Genomic DNA, 7,011 nt, shown 5'->3' with positions numbered 1-7,011 from the left:
TGGGTGGCGCCCCAGACGCCCGGGGGACGAAGGCACGGGACACATGGACCCCATCTTGGGCACTCTGATCTCCCGCCGGCGCCGGGGATCGAACCGTGATCACCAGATGGGGATATCCCAAAAATCTGGCATGGATACGGCCCGCCAGGACAGGTTTGGACACCCCTGTATTACAGCAATATATAATGAGTCAATGGACAAATGCCTTCCTTACCTCATTGAATTACTTTTTTTCAATATGTTATTATGCGTCGGGACAATCACACAGCACTGGAAAGGCTGGGTTATGTAGCTGAGAACCCACTCTGCTAGTAGGCAATGCTTTAATGATCATTTGTAGAAATAGAAAGAGGAAATAGGCGATATTTACCAAATAGAGTGAATGAGGCAAGTAAAGATGCGTAGTTCATTAATTGACAAATGATGGGAAAAAAAGGCCAGAGAGCACCCGCGGGACTAGAACCATTGAAAGGTTGAACAAGTTAAATTATGTAAACTTGAGAAGGAACTGCTGGGCTATAGCTGACCCAACAGCAACATCTTTCTTCAAGCTATAACACAGTGAACATCAACTAGGGAATTAATGTTAATTTTTTGAACTCTCAGGATAAACATATTGCACAAATTACTTTCATGTTATTGAAGCCATTAGCGATAAGGAATATATATTCTTCACTTTGAACTACTCCTAAATATTGGAAGGGTGTTCAGCCTCAAATTAAGGTACAGACACCTGAAACATTTATGGTATGAAAATCTTAACCCATGGAATTGTCTCTGTATTTAGATGAAGAATTCTGAACTTCTCTAAGGGGATGTGTTGTAGATCAGGCAGTCCATTGTTTGTGGCAGTCTGAGATTTGTAGCCGTGATTTATTAACAGGATTAACAACAGAATTAAAAATCCTTCTAAGTGAGTAGTTTAACATTAAATTCAAATCACAGAATTCAATGTAAATGCAGCCAAAATTAGGTTTTGACATATTAAACCTGGAAACCCTGTCAGGTCTGCATCCCAAGCAGCAACAACTGTACATTGTCATAAACACCTGTCGTTGCAGTTGTTATCAATGTAGGAACATTTTGCTAGGTGACTTTGTCAAACATTATGCAGTTCGTCAACCTTTTCAGGGTTCCTTTTTTGTAGAAGAAACCACTAAATTATTATTTTATTTTTTAAAAAGAAACACAAATGATTCCAACACCATGCTGTGGGGTTATACATTTTTTCAAATTCATCACTGCACTGATATACCTTGTGGTGATGTGAAGTTGAAAAAATTGGAAGCCAACTAACGGTCCCCTCAAACAATGTTAAAGGGGGCTGCATGCATCATGTTACTCAGTTGCTTATTCTATACCTAATACTTATGCATTCCAACAAATGAAGTCAACTCATAAAAAAGGTAATTTCCAATAGTTCTTATTACAGCAATATATAATGAGTCTACTTGAATTACTTAACTTGCTGTTAGTGTATTATGGTGAAAGCGTTATGTCATCATAGTGATACATTCTAGTTTAAGCTAGAATACTGACAATCTGGGAATTTAGTTTCATAAGATTTAAAATTCTGTCTTCAACATTATCATCATTATTGCAACAGGCTTGTAAGTTAAAAAAGTTTTACAAAATTAGTTCTAAAGCAATTAAAAGGTGATGTTTGGTTTTGATGGACAAATGCCTTCCTTACCTCATCGAATTACTTTTTTTCAATATGTTATTATGCGTTCGGACAATCACACAGCACTGGAAAGGCTGGGTTATGTAGCTGAGAACCCACTCTGCTAGTAGGCAATGCTTTAATGATCATTTGTAGAAATAGAAAGAGGAAATAGGCGATATTTACCAAATAGAGTGAATGAAGCAAGTAAAGATGCGTAGTTCATTAATTGGCAAATGATGGGAAAAAACAGCCAGAGAGCACCCGCGGGACTAGAACCATTGAAAGGTTGAACAAGTTAAATTATGTAAACTTGAGAAGGAACCGCAGGGCTATAGCTGACCCAACAGCAAAATTTTTCTTCAAGCTTTAATACAGTGAACATCAACCAGGGAATTAATGTTAATTTTTTTGAACTCTCAGGATAAACATATTGCACAAATTACTTTCATGTTATTGAAGCTATTATCGATAAGGAATATATATTCTTCACTTTGAGCTACTCCTGAATATTGTAAGGGTGTTCAGCCTCACATGAAGGTACAGACATCAGAAACATTTATGGTATGAAAATCTTAACCCATGGAATTGTCTCTGTATTCAGATGAAGAACTCTGAACTTCTGTAAGGGGATGTGTTGTAGATCAGGCAGTCCATTGTTTGTGGCAGTCTGAGATTTGTAGCCATGAGTTATTAACAGGATTAACAACAGAATTAAAAATCCTTCTAAGTGAGTAGTTTAACATTAAATTCAAATCACAGAATTCAATGTAAATGCAGCTAAAATTAGGTTTTGACATATTAAACCTGGAAACCATGTCAGGTCTGCATCCCCAGCAGCAACAACTGTACATTGTCATAAACACCTGTCGTTGCAGTTGTTATCAATGTAGGAACATTTTGCTAGGTGACTTTGTCAAACATTATGCAGTTCGTCAACATTTTCAGAGTTCCTTTTTTGTAGAAGAAACCACTAAATTAGGATTTTATTTTTTAAAAAGAAACACAAATGATTCCAACACCATGCTGTGGGGTTATACATTTTTTCAAATTCATCACTGCACTGATATACCTTGTGGTGATGTGAAGTTGAAAAAACTGGAAGCCAACTAACGGTCCCCTCAAACAATGTTAAAGGGGGCTGCATGCATCACGTTACTCACTTGCTTATTCTATACCTAATACTTATGCATTCCAACAAATGATGTCAACTCATAAAAAAGGTAATTTCCAATAGTTCTTATTACAGCAATATAAAATGAGTCTACTTGAATTACTTAACTTGCTGTTAGTGTATTATGGTGAAAGCGTTATGTCATCATAGTGATACATTCTAGTTTAAGCTAGAATACTGACAATCTGGGAATTTAGTTTCATAAGATTTAAAATTCTGTCTTCAACATTATCATCATTATTGCAACAGGCTTGTAAGTTAAAATAGTTTAAAAAAAATTGTTCTAAAGCAATCAAAAGGTGATGTTTGGTTTTGATGGACAAATGCCTTCCTTACCTCATTGAATTACTTTTTTTCAATATGTTATTATGCGTCGGGACAATCACACAGCACTGGAAAGGCTGTGTTATGTAGCTGAGAACCCACTCTGCTAGTAGGCAATGCTTTAATGATCATTTGTAGAAATAGAAAGAGGAAATAGGTGATATTTACCAAATAGAGTGAATGAAGCAAGTAAAGATGCGTAGTTCATTAATTGACAAATGACGGGAAAAAAAGGCCAGTGAGCACCTGCGGGACTAGAACCATTGAAAGGTTGAACAAGGTAAATGATGTAAACTTGAGAAGGAACCGCTGGGCTATAGCTGACCCAACAGCAAAATCTTTCTTCAAGCTATAACACAGTGAACATCAACTAGGGAATTAATGTTAATTTTTTGAACTCTCAGGATAAACATATTGCACAAATTACTTTCATGTTATTGAAGCCATTAGCGATAAGGAATATATATTCTTCACTTTGAGCTACTCCTAAATATTGGAAGGGTGTTCAGCCTCAAATGAAGGTACAGACACCAGAAACATTTATAGTATGAAAATCTTAACCCATGGAATTGTCTCTGTATTCAGATGAAGAACTCTGAACTTCTGTAAGGGGATGTGTTGTAGATCAGGCAGTCCATTGTTTGTGGCAGTCTGAGATTTGTAGCCTTGATTTATTAACAGGATTAACAACAGAATTAAAAATCCTTCTGAGTGAGTAGTTTAACATTAAATTCAAATCACAGAATTCAATGTAAATGCAGCCAAAATTAGGTTTTGACATATTAAACCTGGAAACCCTGTCAGGTCTGCATCCCCAGCAGCAACAACTGTAAATTGTCATAAACACCTGTTGTTGCAGTTGTTATCAATGTAGGAACATTTTGCTAGGTGACTTTGTCAAACATTATGCAGTTCGTCAACATTTTCAGGGTTCCTTTTTTGTAGAAGAAACCACTAAATTAGGATTTTATTTATTAAAAATAAACACAAATGATTCCAACACCATGCTGTGTGGTTATACATTTTTTCAAATTCATCACTGCACTGATATACCTTGTGGTGATGTGAAGTTGAAAAAACTGGAAGCCAACTAACGGTCCCCTCAAACAATGTTAAAGGGGACTGCATGCATCACGTTACTCACTTGCTTATTCAATACCTAATACTTATGCATTCCAACAAATGATGTCAACTCATAAAAAAGGTAATTTCCAATAGTTCTTATTACAGCAATATATAATGAGTCTACTTGAATTACTTAACTTGCTGTTAGTGTATTATGGTGAAAGCGTTATGTCATCATAGTGTTACATTCTAGTTTAAGCTAGAATACTGACAATCTGGGAATATACTTTCATAAGATTTAAAATTCTGTCTTCAAAATTTTTTTTTTTTTTTTTTTTTTTGTGTAAGACCTTTATAGACCTAAAGCAGAGTACACAGCATGAGCCTACAACCCTGAGGCCGGCTCGCTATTTCAATGCAATCAGTTAGTAGTCATCAAGCGTGTTATAAAGCAGAGCGTGCAATCTTTAGGTACTACTACCCTTAACATCTTACTTAGGACTCGTTGCTGACAAATGACGTGAGTCTTACATTTTAACCTTTCATAGAGAAAAACAACATACCCCAACTTAAGACCTAACAGTATCATTCCATACGACCTAGATATTCATACAATCATAGCTCCAGGGCCCACCCTGTGTGTGCCTTCATCCGATCTGTACCTGTGCACCAAACATCCCACCCGTGAGAGTGAAACAGAAGATGATCTAGTCCTCCTCACTGTCCTGCAGTGAGGTAAGGTATTCTGTCAAAAAACACCATATATCTTTTGGTCTGCACCTCGCTGGCAATTGCTCCTCATATGTTTGTAGTCTGTCCCGGCAGATGGACATATCATGAAGCCATGTTTTCTTCGGCACCTTTCGGCTGTGCCAACATTGCACCACCTGTCTTTTTGCCAACAGTAAAGCAAGTGCACAAAACCTGCGCTTCAACACTCTGAATTGAGGAACTATTCCCAGTAAACAGATCTTGGGTGTGCACTGTACCTCTTCCCCTAACATGACAGCTAGTGTGGTAGTGACCTCCCCCCAGTACCCTGCCACCTTTTCGCAGTCCCAAGCCAGATGTGCAAAAATCCGCCCCCTCCCTATTGCACGTCTTGCATCTGTCTTCCTCCTGTAGGCCAAACCTAAGCAATTTGGTCGGTGTGTAGTAGATCTGGTGAATACATTTAAAATGTATGATTCTTAAGTTGCCGTTTGGCGTCAAAATCTGTGTTAACGCGCAAGTGTTATTCCATTCCTCATCTGTTAACGGATCGTCTAGTAGCGCATCCCACCGCCCCTTAGCCTTCTGAGTGTGTCCCGCCAGTTCCGATTGTGCAGCTGAGTATAATCTGGACACTAGATGGGAAAGATCAGTAGTAGTAATCAGTAGTTGTAGTGGTGTAAGGCAGTCTGGTTCTGTTGGGAATGTTGGGTAATGTTCCCTCAACGCTCTGGTCAACCTATAGTACGTGAAGCGGAACATGGGAGTCTGGTTTTGGATATAATCCAATTGGTCTATGCCTACGAACGTTCTGGCTCGAAACACATCTCCTAGATTGTCAATGCCAGCTCTACTCAGCAAGGACATTCCGACCGTTTCACCAGTGACCGACAGCGCTTGGTGATGTTGCAATGGCATGTCTGGTGCATATAGCGGGGTCTTGTGAGCCAGCTGTCCAAGCCTGTGCCATGCTCTGACCGTGGTGTCCACTGTGTTGATGTCCATTGCATGCAGTCGCGGCCTCGAGTGTGATACGATCGCAGAGAGAGCACCCGCGGGACTAGAACCATTGAAAGGTTGAACAAGTTAAATGATGTAAACTTGAGAAGGAACCGCTGGGCTATAGCTGACCCAACAGCAACATCTGTCTTCAAGCTATAACACATTGAACATCAACTAGGGATTTAATGTAAATTTTTTGAACTCTCAGGATAAACATATTGCACAAATTACTTTCATGTTATTGAAGCCATTGGCGATAAGGAATATATATTCTTCACTTTGAGCTACTCCTAAATATTGGAAGGGTGTTCAGCCTCAAATGAAGGTACAGACACCAGAAACATTTATTGTGAGAAGTTGGCCTGGTATATGATGCTCACTAGTTCTAGTGATCACCTTGTACCATGCCAAGCAACCCTTATGGTGCAGGTTGTAAAGTCAACCTTATAGACAAGCTATCCTAGGGGTAGCATGGACTAAGCAGTCTTAGGCTAAACTCTGCAAAGGCATGTGAAGCAAGCAGTTTTACCATACACAATCCCTTGAATACCAAATGAAAGGACACCACACAGATATATATTGAAAATATATATAGATTTATTTCTCAAAAGATACCCTATACTCTTTATGAGCACAGAAGCACAAGCGTTAAAACAAAACACAGTTTAAAATACACAAAAGTTGCACGAATATGGATGAGCCCTGGGGGCCACCTAAACCATATACTAAATAAGTGGTATAAGAGATGCCACTTGGTCAGGAAAGAGGCCTAGGGCCTGGGGAATCGCTGGAGCTGTTCGGGACTAACAGTGAAGAAGTCGGGAAAGGCCCACGGGACTCGGGTGCAGTGTTTAAAGTGCACGCATTCACCAATGCAAAGTCTTTTTTTATTTTTTTTTATTTTTTTTTATTGGATTTGTGTAGCAGGATAGACAAACAAAAAAAAAAAAAAGAAACACCAAAAAATAAAACTTCATAGTAAACTTACAAATACATGTCTTCAAATAGTTCATTCCATGGCTTATATACATTTTCTTATCAACAAAAAACATTAAACACCGCTGAATTAATT

This window comes from Lissotriton helveticus, chromosome 1_2 (assembly GCF_964261635.1).
Source record: "Lissotriton helveticus chromosome 1_2, aLisHel1.1, whole genome shotgun sequence".
NCBI classification, from domain to species: domain Eukaryota; kingdom Metazoa; phylum Chordata; class Amphibia; order Caudata; family Salamandridae; genus Lissotriton; species Lissotriton helveticus.
The sequence above is the reverse complement of the archived record's forward strand: the minus strand, read 5'-3'. Positions refer to the sequence as shown.